The sequence below is a fragment of the Gopherus evgoodei genome, chromosome 5 (assembly GCF_007399415.2).
Source record: "Gopherus evgoodei ecotype Sinaloan lineage chromosome 5, rGopEvg1_v1.p, whole genome shotgun sequence".
Lineage (NCBI taxonomy): Eukaryota > Metazoa > Chordata > Testudines > Testudinidae > Gopherus > Gopherus evgoodei.
In genome coordinates this window covers 545,274-561,638 of record NC_044326.1, presented here as the reverse complement: position 1 = coordinate 561,638, position 16,365 = coordinate 545,274, and the positions used below count along the sequence as shown (strand labels likewise).

Below are 16,365 nucleotides of genomic sequence, written 5' to 3'. Positions count from 1 at the left end.
CTTTGTCAAGCCTGACCGTAAAAACCTCTAAGGAAGGAGATTCCACCACCTCCCTAGGGAACCCATTCCAGTGCTTCACTGCTCTCTGAGTGAAAAAGTGTTTCCTAACATCCAACCTAAACCTCCCCCACTGCAACTTGAGACAATTCTTGTTCTGCCATCTGCCACCACTGAGAACAGCCACCCTCCATCCTCTTTGGAACCCCCTTCAGGTAGTTGAAGGCTGCTATCAAATCCCCCCTCACTCTTCTCTTCGGCAGACTAAATAACGCCAGTTCCCTCAGCCTCTCCTCATAAGTCATGTGCTCCAGCCCCCCGATTATTTTTGTTGCCCTTCACTGGACTCTCTCCAATTTGTCCGCGTCCCTCCTGTAGTGGGGAGCCCAAAACTAGACACATTACTCCAGGTGTGGCCTTACCAGTGCTGAATAGAGGGAAATAATCACATCCCTCGATCTACTGGCAATGCTCCTACTAATGCAGCCCAATATGCCATTAGCCTTCTTGGCAACAAGGACACACTGCTGACTTCTATCCAGCTTCTCATCCACTGTAATCCCTAGATTCTTTTCTGCAGAGCTGCTGCTTAGCCAGTCGGTCCTCAGTCTGTAGCAGTGCATGGGATTCTTCCTTCCTAAGTGCAGAACTCTGCACCTGTCCTTGTTGAATCTCATCAGATTTCTTTTGGCCTAACCCTCCAATTTGTCTAGCTCATTCTGGACCCTATCCCTACCCTCCAGCGTATCTACCTCTCCCTCCAGCTTAGTGTCATCTGCAAACTTGCTGAGGGTGCAATTCATCCCATCATCCAGATCATTAATAAAGATATTGAACAAAACCGGCCCCAGGACCGACCCCTGGGGCACCCGGCTTGATACTGGCTGCCAACTAGACATCGAGCCACTGATCACTACCCGTTGAGCCCGACGATCAAGCCAGCTTTCTATCCACCTTATAACCTATTCATCCAGCCCATACGTCTTTAACTTGCTGGCAAGAATACTGTGGGAGACCGTATCAAAAGCTTTGCTAAAGTCAAGATCACATCTACGGCTTTCCCCTCACCCATGGAGCCAGTTATCTCCTCATAGAAGGCAATCAGGTTAGTCAGGCATGACTTGCCCTTGGTGAATCCATGTTGACTGTTCCTGATCACCTTCCTTTCCTCCAAGTACTTCAGAATGGATTTCTTGAGGACCTGCTCCATGATTTTTCCAGGGACTGAGGTGAAGCTGACTGGTCTGTAGTTCTCCAGATCCTCCCTCTTCCCTTTCTTAAAGTTGGGCACTACGTTGGCCTTTTTCCAATCATCCGGGACCTCCCCGATCGCCACAAATTTTCAAAGATAATGTCCAATGGCTCTGCAGTCACATCAGCCAACTCCCTCAGCACCCTCGGATGCATTCAATCCGGCCTCATGGACTTGTGCATGTCCAGCTTTTCTAAATAGTCCTTAACCTGTTCTTTCACCACGGAGGGCTGCTCACCTCCTCCCCATACTGTGCTGCCCTTGTCTGTGAAGACCAAGGCAAAAAAAGCATTGAGTACTTCAGCTTTTTCCACATCCTCTGTCACTAGGTTGCCTCCCCCATTCAGTATGAGTCTCACACTTCCCCTGTCCGTCTTCTTGTTGCTAACATACCTGTAGAAACCCTTCTTGTTACCCTTCACATCCCTTGTAAACTGCAACCTCAATTGTGTTTTGCCCCTCCTGATTACACCCTTACATGCTTGAGCATGCCACACTGCGCGTTCTCATTCAATCGCTCTTCCCCAGGAAACAGAGACGTTCCTGCTCCCTCCTTTCACTTTCACTGCTCTGCAGAACACTCTCCCCCCCCGCCTTCGCTGGCCTGAGGTAGGAGGTGTGCATGGGTGTATGTGGGTGAGATAAACCAGTGGTTCTCAGATACGGGTACATGTGTCCCGGGTGTACGCAGGGGTCTTCCAGCCGGGACATCAACTCATCTAGGGCTTGGCTACACTGGAGAGTTGCAGCGCTGGTAGTGGGTTTACAGTGCTGCAACTAACCGTCCACACTTGCAAGGCACATACAGCGCTGCATCTCCCTGGCTGCAGCACTCGCTGTACTCTTGCTCTGCCTGAGGTATAACGATTGCAGCGTTGGTGATGCAGCACTGCTCCGCCAGTGTGGCCACCAAAAGCACTGTAATTGGCCTCCAGAGGTATTCGGAGGTATCCCAGAATGCCTGTTCAGCCACTCTGCTCATCAGTTCGAACTCTACTGCCCTGGCCTCAGGTGACCCACCCTTTAAATGCCCCGGGAGTTTTAAAAATCCCCTTCCTGTTTGCTCAGCCAGGTGTGGAGTGCAATCAATCAGTGAATCTTTCCAGGTGACCATGGCTCCATGTGCCAAACAAGCCCCAGCATGGAGCAATGGCGAGTTGCTGGACCTCATCAGTGTTTGGGGGGAGGAAGCTGTACAGTCCCAGCTGCGCTCCAGCAGTAGGAATTACGATACCTTTGGGCAGGTATCAAGAGCCATGCTGGAAAGGGGCCATGACCTGGACACACTGCAGTGCAGGGTTAAAGTGAACGAGCTGCAGAGAGCCTATTGCAAAGCCCGCGAGGGAAACCACCGCTCCGGCGCTGCCCCCACGACCTGCTGTTTTTACAAGGAGCTGGATGCGATACTTGGGGGTGACCCCACTGCCAATCCGACGACCATGATGGACACCTCAGAACGGGGAGAGGGGGAGGGAGAGGAAGAGGAGGGGGAGGAAACCAAGAGTGAGGGTACTGGGGTGGGGGGAGACACTCCGGAGTCCCAGGAGGCATGCAGCCAGGAGGTCTTCTCAAGCCAGGAGGAAGGTAGCCAGTCGCAGCAGCCGGTACTTGGTGAAGGACAAGCAGAGGAGCGGCTTTTATTTTCAGGATGGAAATGTTTCGGGAGAGGAGGGAGGATTAGGGCTGCATGCATGCCTAGATGTGGAATAGCCCATTGATGTGGTCTGTCACGTCACGGCAATTGGCCTCGGTAATCTCTTCAAAAGTTTCAGCCAGAGCATGGGCAATGCGCTTGTGCAAGTTTATTGGGAGAGCCACTGTGGTCCTTGTCCCAGTCAGGCTAACGCGGCCGTGCCACTGTGCCGCGAGGGGTGGGGGGACCATTGCTGCACACAGGCAAGCTGCATAGGGGCCAGGGCGGAATCCGCATTGCTGTAGAAACCCACCCGCTCTTCCCAGGGCTTGTCTACATCACAAAGTTGCAGCGCTGGTGAGGGGGTTACAGCGCTGCAACTTAGGAGGTGTACACATCTGCAGGGCATCACCAGCGCTGCAACTCCCTGTTTGCAGCGCTGGCCGTACTCCCGTTTTGTCTCGGGTGTAGAGGATCCAGCGCTGGTGATCCAGCGCTGGTAATCAAGTGTAGACACTTACCAGCGCTTTTCTTGACCTCCGTGGAATAAGCAGGTATCCCAGCATACCTGAGGAAGCCTCTGGTAATCAAGCAGGTCTCCTTCCCCGGTTTGCTCTCACGTTCCCCGAACCCCCGTGCAAGCAGGTCTCCTTCCCTGCGGTTTGCTCTCGCGTTCCCCGAATCCCCGAGCAAGCAGGTCTCCTTCCCTGCGGTTTGCAGGAGGGTTCAGGGAACGCGAGAGCAAACCGCGGCGAAGCTGGTTTCCTTCCCCGGTTTGCTCTCGCGTTCCCCGAACCCCCGTGCAAGCAGGTCTCCTTCCCTGCGGTTTGCAGGGGGGTTCGGGGAAGCGAGAGCAAACCGCGGCGAAGCTGGTCTCCTTCCCCGGTTTGCTCTCGCGTTCCCCGAACCCCCGAGCAAGCAGGTCTCCTTCCCTGCGGTTTGCAGGGGGGTTCGGAGAACGCGAGAGCAAACCGCTGCGAAGCTGGTCTCCTTCCCTGGTTTGCTCTCGCGTTCCCCGAACCCCCGTGCAAGCAGGTCTGCTTCCCTGCGGTTTGCAGGGGGGTTCGGGGTACGCGAGAGCAAACCGTGGCGAAGCTGGTCTCCTTCCCCGGTTTGCTCTCGCGTTCCCCGAACCCCCCTTGAAGCCGCCCAACAGCACTGCAGTGTGGCCACATCTAACACCACTTGCAGCGCTGGTTGCTGTAAGTGTGGCCACTCTGCAGCGCTGGCCCTATACAGCTGTACTAATACAGCTGTAACAACCAGCGCTGCAAAATTGTAGATGTAGACATACCCTCAGATGACCAGCAGCAGCGAGATATCTTCCAGGATTAATTCCTGTGGAAAATGTTGGGAGAGTGTTCAGTGTAGATGCCCCCTGCAGCAGTTTGCTTTCCCCAACGCACAGAAACCCCTGCACAGCCCGGAAGCAATCAGTCCCCCTTACTCACCATTTCGTGGCTCCTGTGGGTTAGGTGCGCTCTGTTTGGTATGGGAAAAGTATGCTAAAGTGAAGACTGTAAACTCCTTCACTGTGTGGGAATAACTGTCTGGGTGAGTTTACAAACAATGCTGCCTCTGTTAACTGTTGCCATTTTTGCCTTTCGAAAAGTGTCCTTGACTACTCGACTGCCCGTATCATCCACGGCTCAGAGGCTACAAAACCTCAGGAAGAAGCCGTGAAAAAGCAAAGAAGACATGCTGAAAACAGTTATGGATCACTCTGCCAGAGAGAGTAAAAAAACTGCAGGACTGGAGGGAAAGGGAAAGCAGGATCCGACAGAGAAATGCAGCGGCTAAGAAGAAAAGCACAAAGCAGCTGATAAGCATCCTGGAGCGCCAAGCTGACTATCCAGGCACTTATAGCCATGCAGGCAGAGCACTACCGTGCCCCCCCCCCATCCCAAAGCTCTTTCCCTTGTGCCCCAATGTCAGCTCCAAACCCCCTTCCCCAGCATCCAGGTTCTTACCGCCAGCAGCTGCCTCCAACACCTGTACGTTCACCAACCAGCCCTGAGAACTATGGCCCTTACCCTCTGCACTCAACCCCCATCACCATGCAGTATTTTCATCCTGAAGTGCAGCAGTTATTGCACAGCACTCCAGACAGGACATATTCAAACCTGTGACTGTACAGTTCCCCACCGCACCCCCCTGCTCTTTTAGGTTCCCAAAATGTTGTGTGTCTGTCAAGGAAGTTATTTTCTTTTCAATAAATGAATTCTTGGCTTTGAAAACAGTCTTTAATATTGCAGAAAGTCAAAGATACCTTAGCCCAGGAAAGAAACAGGCACTGCAAATCAGCTTAGGAAAAACAGATTCCTACTAACTTTGTAACCACTGCACTTCACTCCCATGCAAGGCACCAAATATTACTGTTGGTTTTCAGCCTCAAATTCCTCCCTCAAGGCATCCCTAATCCTTGCAGCCCTGTGCTGGGCCTCTCTAGTAGCCCTGCTCTCTGGCTGTGCAAATTCAGCCTCCAGGCGCTGAACCTCGGAGGTCCATTCCTGACTGAATGTTTCACTCTTCCCTTCACAAATATTATGGAGGGTACAGCACACGGATATAACCGCAGGGATGCTGCTTTCCCCCAAGTCTAGCTTCCCATACAGAGATTGCCAGTGCCCCTTTAAACGGCCAAAAGCACACTCCACAGTCATTCGGCACCGGCTCAGCCTGTAGTTGAACCGGTCCTTGCTCCTGTCACTTCCCTGTATACGGTTTCATGAGCCAAGGCATTAACAGGTAAGCGGGGTCTCCAAGGTTCACAATGGGCATTTCGACTTCCCCTACTGTGATCTTCTGGTCTGTGAACAAAGTCCCGGCCTGCAGCTTCCTGAACAGGCCACTGTTCCGAAAGATGCGGGCATCATGCACCTTTCCAGGCCAGCCTGTGTTAATGTCAATGAATGCCCAAGGTGATCCACAAGCGCCTGGAGAATCATAGAGAAATACCCCTTCCAATTAACGTACTCGGATGCTAGGTGGGGTGGTGCCAGAATAGGAATATGCATCCCATCTATCGCCCCTCCACAGTTAGGGAAACCCATTTGTGCAAAGCCATCCAGAACGTCCTGCATGTTCCCCAGAGTCATGGTTCTTCTTAGCAGGATGCGATTAATGGCCCTGCAAACTTGCATCAACACGATTCCAATGGTCGACTTTCCCACTCCAAACTGGTTCACGACCGATCGGTAGCTGTCTGGAGTTGCCAGCGTCCAGATTGCAATAACCACCCGCTTCTCCACCGGCAGGGCAGCTCTCAATCTCGTGTCCTTGCGCCGCAGGGTGGGGGCGAGCTCAGCGCACGGTCCCATGAAAGTGGCTTTTCTCATCCGAAAGTTCTGCAGCCACTGCTCGTCATCCCAGACTTCCGTGACAATGTGATCCCACCACTCAGTGCTTGTTTCCTGAGCCCAAAAGCAGCGTTCCACAGTGCTGAGCATTTCCGTGAATCCCACAAGCAATGTCGTGTCATACGCGTCAGGCAACTCGATATCATCATCGGACTCCTCATCGCTTTGGAGCTGAAGGAATAGCTCAACTGCCAAACGTGATGTGCTGGCGAGATTCGTCAGCAAAGTCCTCAGCAGCTCGGGCTCCATTTCCCACAGAAATCGCGCTGCACAGAAACCGCTGAGAGAGTCAAGATGGCGCCAAAGGTGGACGGAAAAACAGGGATTGCTGGGATGTGAAGCAATGCACCATGGGGCGTTGGGACAGGAAGCAGAATGACCCGCACCCTCCACCCCTTCCCACAACCCACAGCACCAAAATGGGATGAGGTGCTCTGTGGGATAGCTGCCCATAATGCACCACTCCCAACAGCACTGCAAATGCTGCAAATGTGGCCACACTGCAGCGCTGGTAGCTGTCAGTGTGGCCACACTGCAGCGCTTTCCCTACACAGCTGTACAAAGACAGCTGTAACTCCCAGCGCTGCACACCTGCAAGTGTAGCCATACCCCTAGAGATTTGCCTAGTTTTACAACAGGCCACGTAAATAACACGAGCAAAGTCAGTACAAACTAAAATTTCATACCGACGCTGACAGGTTTATACTGCTCTGTAGATGATAAACTGAAACGTAAGTACAGTATTTATATTCCAATCGATTTATTTTACAATTCCATGGCATAAATGAGACGCAGCCATGGGCTGTGACACGGTATTTTTATGTCTGGTTTTGTAAGGAAGTAGTTTTAAGTGAGGTGACACTTGTGGGGTACTCAAGAGAAATCAGCCCCCCGAGAGGGGTACACTGGTCTGGAAAGGTTAAGAGCCACTGAGACAACGCATCGATGTCAGGCTTATTTCCATGGCAATAGCCGGGGGCCTTCCATCTGGTTAGGACTTGCAGCGGCCAGCCTAAGTGTGGGAAGTAGGGGTGTAGGGGTGCTGCAGGACCACCAGGTTTTATGCAGGCCTTTGCTCCCAGCCCCATGCCCGCCCCCAGCGGTGGCCCCAGCCTTGGCCCTCTTACCCTGGTCTGTGTCCCCCCTTCTCCCAGAGACACCGCCCAGCTCCCAGCCTCAGCGCAGGGGGAGGGGTGCAGACAGGGTTAAGGGGGGTGCAAGATAAAAACTTTGGGGATAGTTTCTCTATAAAATGTCCCTGCCCCACAGACAGCCCTGGCGCAGTCTGCGGATTCTCCGCAGTAACCGCAGCAACAGGGGTGTCTCTCCTCGGCAGAGCTGGTACAGGAGCTTCGCATGAACTGGCCTTCAGCTAGCTCAAGGGGCATGTGAATATCCCGGGGCAGGTTTCATGGTTTTTGCATTTCCTGAGTGCCAACCCCCTCTCCGGATCTGGGCAAGAGGGACTGGGAGGGGGAAAGGGCTGCGGCTCCAGTTTGCTTATTTCCCCCCCACCCCCACCCCAGTTCCACCTGCAGTCGACACTATTCGTTGTGTGTGTGACCCCCGCAGCGCCTGGACGCTCCATTGTCCTGCACCCATGCAGCCAGACGGTCTCTGCCCCCAGCAGCTCCCAGTCCCCAGAGAAGCCCCAGGCAAAGCGCCGAGGGGAAACATGCCTAGGGAGGGGAAGGGGCTGAGCCGACGTCCCGCAGCAGGTCAGGGGCAGAGCTGGAGTAGCCACATCTCCTGCATGCTAGCCCACTGCCCCAGCCACTAGCCCACACTGCCTGGCGTCTGGCTGTTAGCTGCTGTGTGAAGTGGCCTAGGCCTGACGCCTAGGGAATGTGGGTGGTGCTGTGATCCCCTTACAGAGATGGGGACTCCCAGCCACAGAGCAGCTCGACTGGACACAGCTATAATCTGCCTCCACGGCCGGGAAACAGCCTCAGCTTCCGCCAGGAGGGAGGGAAGCAGTTAGAGGGGTGGGCTCTGGGGAGCGGGGGGCCGAGCAGGTTATTGCTCGAGTACGGCTGTCGGGGGAAAGCTGAGAGTTGCAAAGACCCCGTACTGTCCCCGCAGGCCGAGCTTTCCCTTTAAGCAGCCTGGGCCCTGCCAGTTGGCTGTATGCCCGGGGAGGGCGGCTACCTCTCGGCTCTGTGCAGCCCGCGGTTGTATCACCGCTGCTCTGGAGCTCCCGGCTCAAAGTGGGGGGGGTTCACTCCGGCTGGGAAGCGCCGGGCTGGGGTCTGTGCACAGGTGAGTCCGGCAGCTGGGAGGGGGGGTTGGGGTACTGCAGTGTCACTGCACCCTGGGGTTTTGCACGGCCACAGAAGGATGGCTGGCCTGGGCGGGCCTGTGCTATGGGGCTGCTCGGGAGAGGAACAGGCTTTGCTCCTGGCTGCAGCTGCAAAAGCAGGAACTGAAACCGCTTCCAAGGCCCTGAGCTGGCCAGCCCGCAGTTCCCATGCCAGGGCCGGGCCCGTGGAGGTGTTAGTGGGGGGCTGTTAGTGGGGAATGGCTGGCCAAGCCACAGCTATGTCGGCCAAATAGGGCCCGTTTCCCCCTGGAGCTTACCTAATTACACCAAGGAGGCACGGAGGACAAGAAGACGGATACCACACCTTTATTTTCGTTCAGCTGAGCGGGTGTTTCTCCTCGACTAGTGTCAGAGAAGAAGAACACACCTTGCATGGGCGACATGAGCCCCTTTTATAATCAGCAACAAACAACTTAGTTTACGTCATTATACTGACCCATAGATAACAGGTTACACAGAATACATGGATTATTTTGGGGAGGGGGATACAGAAGACATCTGTTGCGGATACATTTATCATTTTGAAGGGAGTGTAAGGTACATGCCTTGAACCCTGGCATTGAATAGCTTTGAGGATACATGAGAAAACAGCTGCATATACTTTTGGGCCAAGCGGGCCAATTAGTAAATCGCTAACATGGATAAATGTAAGATTAAATGCATGCCCTGTCCTTGATTCCCAGGTCCCGTCTATCATTCAAATCCCTAGGCCCATCCTTTAGCTAAAAGCAGAAAGAGCAGAAGCCGAAGATGCAGGCCTTTTAATTCTTAGGCCTTTTCTATCAAGTTTCCCCCCCCTTAAAAACATTTTAAGAGCTTATGGGCTTTGCACCTCAGTTCCTTCAGGCTTGTACAATATCATCATTTGCTGATATGTAACTTGACCAGCCAGCTTGCGGACCACTGCAATTAAGCACGGGGTGAAGCAAGCAATTGTTAATAGGATGGTAATAAAGAGTATAAAAAGGAGGAAACCTTTTCGTAACCATCCCCACTGTGGTAGCCAGGAGGTAAACCAATCCGTGTCCCAACCGCCCCAGGTCTGTACTGGGACATGGGCTATTTTTCTCATTTCCTTGGTTAACTGTTTTACTGCCTGGCCATTATCGTCTATTTGTAAGCAGCAGTTAGATTCATTCAGTTTTGCACAGAGTCCCCCTTCCTCTGCTAGCAAATAGTCAAGAGCTATATGGTGCTGGAGAATTGCGTGTCTCATTTGAGTTGATTGATCGGCCAAGAGGTCTAGTGCTGCAGCTGTTTGATTAGTTACTATTTCCAAGATAGCCTGTAGCCTAATAATTCGATTTAGATTGTAAATTGGTTCCCTGGCCCCGGTTACAAGCTCACTGGGATTCCAGGTGGCCGGTCCATAATGTTTGATGATTCTTTCAGGGGGCCATTCTTGAGCTCCCCAATTTTGGGAACTTCCGGCGGTTAAAGTGGAATCCAAAGACCGTTTTTCTCTAACTAAATCATCATAAACTTTAACTCCCAATTTATTTCCTTGGGCTTGAGGTAATAAAAAGAATAGAGGCCTAATATATCCTATGTAACATATTCCCGACCAGTTTGGAGGCAATTTACGATAAGCATAGGATCCACAGATCCAATAGTGGCCTTTTAATGCCCAGATCCCATTGGCAAAGGGTCCATCCCAGGTCTCAGGAGAATCAGCGGGGCCCGGCTCTTCATAATATAAAGCATTACGTGATTCTATAGGTCCCCCTAGGAATTTGTCTACATTTGGGTTACAGTAGTCACATTTCCACGCTCCAGCCCCTGCCTTCCACACACAGTTACAACCAAATCTTGGGCTATTGGTACTAGCCCAAAATTGTCGAAAATGGGTAACTCGGGTTCCATTAAGGTGTTGCCACGCCCACTGATACCACCGTACCACATGGTGTTTGTTAGTGGTGTTGTCTCGCTGGCAGCTTAGGAAGAGGGCATCAAAGTACCCATCTAGTCCTACTGCTTTACAACCATCGCCCCTGTGATTCCAGTAGGAACATTTCACCCAGCTATTATTAGTTAGCTTTACATGGGTAAGGTTCCATCGTCCTTGGTACTTAAAACAGTCATATGGGCGACAGTGGGGATCCCAGCAATCAAAGCCCAGAGATAAAGTCCATTCACACTTACTTTCCCCCATATACCTTCCCTCATGTCTTGTTCGATTAAGGCAAAAGACACCTACTCCAGCAGAGTAGAGTCGCCAAAGGCCATGGTTTTCAGTCCACCTTCCCGTTCCCTTATGTACTATGCTTAAGCTACTTAGCCACCATTTAGGCTGTACCGGCTGAGCTACCCAGGGCCATTCATTTAATTCTCCCGGACCGCCACATACCCAGCAATTAGTAAGGTTAAAAGAATCTGCTATTATTTCCCCTAGTTGCATAAACCTATTTTCCCAACCATATGAATAACTGAACATACAGACCAGAAATACAAAGGATGGTTTCATTGTTTCTGTCTTTTAAACAGTCCTTTTAGTCCTTCCAATCCTTGGTACTCCCAGGTAGAGTCTTCGCCTGTGTCACTCCGGGCTTCCGGAGCCGGAGAGGACAGAGGGCTGATGTCTTCTTCAGTTAGGCTGTCCTCTGGGTCAGGGCTCAGGAACCACTTTACTCGGGAATGGTGCGTCCACTTGTCGCTCCCAAGGACCTTAACAGCGGCCTGGCTGATGAGCGATACAGTATGCGGACCGTCCCACCGTGGTGTGAGGGGATCACGCTTCCACTTTTTAACAAGGACCTGATCATCAATCCGGAAGGAATGCACCGGTTGTTCCAAGGGAAGGGTCTGGAAAGGTGCTGCGTATCGATGTAACTGTAACAAAACAGATTGCAGCGCAGAAACCTGTTTCCATAAAGAGTCATTCCCCACTTCCCAGTTTACGTCCTCTCGGTACCCCGGGATGAGTACTCGGGGAGGGAACCCAAAGACCAGTTCGAAGGGTGAAAGTTTCAGACCCTTACGTGGGGCCCTCCGAATGCGAGTAAGGGCGAGTGGTAGGGCGTCAGGCCACTTTAACCCAGATTCTATACACAGTTTTGTGAGAGTGTCCTTAAGAGTCCTATTCATTCTTTCCACTTGGCCCGAGCTTTGTGGTCTCCAGGGCGTATGCAATTTCCATTGGATCCCAAGGGCTCGTGACACCTGCTGAACCACCTGGGAGATAAAATGACTTCCCCGGTCCGACTCAATCACCTCCGGGAGGTGGAAGCGGGGAAGTATTTCATGTAACAGGGCTTTGGTAACGGCTCGTGCCTGACAATGTCGTGTAGGGTAGCACTCCACCCATCCAGTAAATTGATCAACAAAGACAAGCAAGTACTTATAACCCCTACAAAGGGGGACTTCAGCAAAGTCCACCTGCCATCTTTGAAAAGGGTAGGCAGCCCAGGGCCGACCTCCCATTGGGGCAGGCGGACCGCACCCCTTTTGGTTTGTTCGCTGACAAACGGAACAGTTATTTACAATTCTTTGGGCTTCCATATGTGCACCTAATCCCCGAAGGGATCGGGTGATTAAATCGACCATAGCTCCTGATCCCAAATGTCCCTCCTTGTGTAGGGATCGGAGAATCTCCTGAAGTACTGGTCTAGGCACAAAAATCTCCCTCCCCCCCCCCCGGCAACTTCCACCACCCAGTGGGAGTTGGTTGGGCCCCTGCAGCCTGGGCGTGGGACACTTCCTCTGCTGTATAGTGGGGAGCAGGGGTTTTGGCTTCCGTATCTTGGACCCAGAGGAGCCATATGGACCCTTCTTGTGCGGCTTCTTTCACGGCTTGATCAGCCAATCGATTATACTTTCGCTGTTCAGTCTCAGGGGCCCTCCCATGTGCACGCACGTGTATCACTGCGACCCAGAGGGGAAGCATCAGGGCCTCAAGTAATGACTTAATAAGGGCCCCATGGGCTATTCTTTGGCCTGAAGCCGTAATGAAACCCCTCTCTTTCCATAGGGTTCCATGGGCATGCACCACCATGTATGCATAACGACTGTCAGTATACACATTAATAGTCTTTCCAGTTCCCATCCGGAGAGCCTCAATAAGAGCCACCAGTTCCGCCGCCTGGGCAGATAGGTTGGGGCTAAGCTTAAACTTGTACACTTCTCCTTCCTTAACTATGACGGCTGCTCCTGTAAATCGCTTCCCTTCTTCTACATAACTGGATCCATCTACGTACATTTCAATATCGGGATTGGGCCAGGGTAAATCTGAAAGATCAGGGCGGGGTTTAGTTTCTTGTTGTAAGATTTCAATACAATCATGGGTGGGACTAGCCCCATAAGGGACTTGGGGATCTGGCAGTAAGGTAGCTGGATTGAGAGAACTAACTGTCTTAAAAGTTAGGTTAGGGGCCAGCAAAAGCCCCACCTCATATCTAGTATGCCGACTGGGGTTTAAATGCTTCTCCCCGGCTCCTGTTCCCAGTATCTGGGGTATTCCATGGGGTACCACAACCTCAATATCCCCACCCAAGGTTAGTTTCTCAGCCTCCTGTACAAGGAGAGCGGTTGCAGCCACGGCTCGTAAGCAAGCCGGCCAGCCTTTGGCGACTGGGTCCAACACCTTGGAGTAATAACCCACAGGTCGCCAGGCTTGTCCCGACCTCTGGCACAGGACTCCAGATGCCACCCCTCTCCTTTCATGAACGTATAGGGTGAACGGCTTCCGGGGATCCGGGAGAGCCAGTGCGGGAGGCTGAACCAAGGCTTCTTTAAGCTCTTGAAATGCTTTTTCTTTTTCCTTGGTCCATACCCAATTAAGCAGACCCTCCTTAGTGAGGGACTCGTATAATGGTTTAGCCTTCCCTCCGTAGTCGGGGATCCAAAGCCGGCAAAAACCGGTCAGCCCCAAGAAAGCCCTTAGCTCTCTGGGATTTCGGGGTTGAGGGCTTTCGAGTATTGCCTGGATCCTATCTTTACCTAAGCTACGACGTCCCTGACAGATGATATCCGAGAAAAGTAACCTGTTGTTTAACCAGTTGGGCTTTTTCCCTGGAAACCTTGTACCCCTGGGCTCCAAGAAAGTTGAGGAGTTCTATCGTATGTTCCTTACAAGCTGTCTCTGTTTCAGTGCTTAAGAGTAAATCATCACAGTACTGAACTATGTTACACGAGGGATGTCCAGCTAGGAACGGGGCAAGGTCTCTTTTTAGCTGGCTGCCGAAAATCTCGGGTGCACAAGTCAGTCCCTGGGGAACAACAGTCCAGAGATACTGAGCCTTGTAATGGGTATCTGGGTCTTCCCATTCAAAGGCAAACAGTTTCTGAGATTCTTGATCAAGGGGTATGGAAAAGAAAGCGTCTTTTAAATCTATCACGGAAAACCACCTGTGGTTCTTGGGGACTTGGCTCAAGATAGTATGGGGGTTTGGGACAACTGGATAGGGGGCTTCTATTAACTTATTAACCTGCCTCAGGTCCTGGACTAATCGATATTGCCCATTAGGCTTAGGCACTCCCATTATTGGAGTATTATATGGGGAGGTGCCCTCCCTTAACCAACCGCACTGCAAAAACTTTTGAATCAGAGGTTTAAGTCCGATCCGAGTGGTTAGCTTAAGGGGGTATTGTCGAATTCGGACTGGGCGACTTCCCTCCTTAAGGGAAATGTGTACTGGTACAGCGTTTCGAGCCCGAGCAAAACCTCCCTCCTCAGCCCAGACCTCAAGGTTAACCCCCGGCAGTTGGTTCCTCTCGCTCTCCGGCTGTGCCGGGGGAGGATTTTTAACATTTAAAAGGGCCATTTGATAGTTAGAAATTTGTTGTTTAGGGAGCCTAACTTCCATGGTCCCATTATTATTGAACGAGATTTCCGCTTGCAATTTAGTAAGCAGATCTCGTCCTAGCAGCGCAATGGGACAGGAGGGGCTACAAACGAATTGGTGGGTTATATGACAGTCTCCTACTTTTACTAGGAGGGGAAGAGATTTTTCCAATTTTATATTTTGTCCTTCTATCCCTTGGACTACAGCACACCCTTGAGCCCTCCCCCGGGGAGCCTCTGCAAGGGGAAGCAAGCTAAGGGTGGCCCCTGTATCAATAAGGGCTTCAATTGGGCGGCCCCCTACCTCAATTATTACCGTGGGATCCAGGCCAGCGGGCTGTGCCGCCAGGAGGGGCCGCTGGGTCCCTCGGCCTCCCTATACAAACGACTCTTCGTGCGCCTCGTTATAAAAAACGGGCGCAGGCGGGGTCCTATTCCTGCTTCCCTCCCTCCTGCTATGTCGCTGAGGGCATTCATTCTTCCAGTGCCCCTCTTCCTTACAGATAGCACACTGATTTCGTCCCAAACGGGAGCTTTTTCCCTTCCCCTGTAATCCTGTTCGTCCCTTCGTGTTGTCCCCCCCTTTCCCACTTCCCCCCTTCAGGGCCATTGCCAGTAGGCGGGCCCCCTTTTTCCGTTCCTCATCGTCTCTGCGATCATAAACTTTTAGCGCAATCTCTAAGAGCTCCTCTATATTTTTACCCGATGCCCCGTCTAATTTCTGCAGTTTTTTCCGAATGTCCTCATAGGACTGCCCAATGAAGAGGGGAATGAGCACTCGCTTTCCATTAGCATCCTCTGGGTCGAGGTCTGTGTATCTTTTACAGGTGTTACACAGGCGCTCGTAGAAAGCGGCTGGGTTCTCATTCTTTTCCTGTCGAATATTATACAGCTTGGCCCAATTTGGGGTCTTTCTAATACAGCGTTTCATCCCTTGTACTATAGCTAAGGCATATTTGCGATGGATCTCTCGACCCACTGGAGTTGTATGTGACCAAGCGGGCGCAGCCTCAGGGAGCTGTTCGGGTATGTTAGCTGCGTCCATTCCCCCTGCTACTAGTCCCTCCTTGGCCTTTGAAAGGACTAAGCGCCTTTCCTCTGCAGTTAGTAGGGTATTGAGAGCGATTTTCATGTCGCCCCAAGTAGGGTTATGGGCCGAGACCAGGGTTTCAAAAACTGCTGTTAATGGGGCGGGATCGTCCGAGAACGAGGGGTTCTGGTGCTTCCAATTATACAGGTCACTTGTGGTGAAGGGAACATATATCACAGTGAGTTCACCATCATGGCTCACAGTTTCCCTTAGGGGCAGTTCACGCACCGGGACTGTCTCAGCTACGGTCTTGTTTACCGCGGGGCTCTTAGTAAGAGCAAATTTTGTGTCTCCCGGGGTGCCTACTACTTTCCATCCATCCCCAGCCAGTTTAGTAAGCTTAGTGCAACTCCTCAGGCGGCAGGCTATCGGGGAGCCCCTGGAGTCTGTAGATGGGGTATCGATTTCCTGACCGCTACGGTCCTCCCCGCTACTGTCTCCTGCGTTGTTTTCTGGGGTCGTTGGTTTAAGGGGGGGGAACTGCTTCCTGGGTAGTCAATACAGGGGGAGGGGGTTGTGCCGGGGAGGCCGGGAGGCCAGGATACACTGGAGGAGGGGGCACAGGATCAGGGGCAGTAGGAATCACAGCTGGTGGACAGGGCTTTTTCACGGGGGGACGACCTCGATGCTGATCAGGGGTCTGAGCCATTAAGGCCCTAATGGCTTGGGCTCTACACTCTCGCAACCTGGCGGGGGATTAGCTGCAAGATCCTGCCAGATATCTATATAGGGGTACTGGTCCCAATGTCCATCCCTAGTTACAATGTTATGCACAGCTTGCACAGTTTTTAACTTCAGTGTTCCCCCAGCGGGCCACTCCACCCCGAATGTTGGCCATTCCACAGTACAGAATTTTATTAAATCATCCTTACATAATGCCACTCCATAATCAGCCTGGCGTCTAAACGCCTTCCAATTATTTAACATACATTCCA

At 52.2% G+C, this 16,365-nt stretch overlaps 1 protein-coding gene across 5 annotated transcripts in view; it reads left to right on the top strand.

Moving 5' to 3' along the window:
• Positions 1 to 16,365, top strand: part of LOC115651946 (N-acetyltransferase family 8 member 3-like) — a 29,917-nt gene that overhangs the window by 7,653 nt on the left and 5,899 nt on the right. For 2 of the 5 annotated variants that reach the window (XM_030563297.1, XM_030563298.1), the window contains exon 1: positions 8,284 to 8,500. The exons of 2 other annotated variants lie outside the window; for them this stretch is intronic. The gene's annotated coding sequence lies outside the window, so the exon portion shown is untranslated. Of the gene's footprint in view, positions 1 to 8,283; positions 8,501 to 15,285; positions 15,367 to 16,365 lie in introns of those variants that run through there. One more of the 5 variants, XM_030563299.1, reaches the window with a different exon arrangement.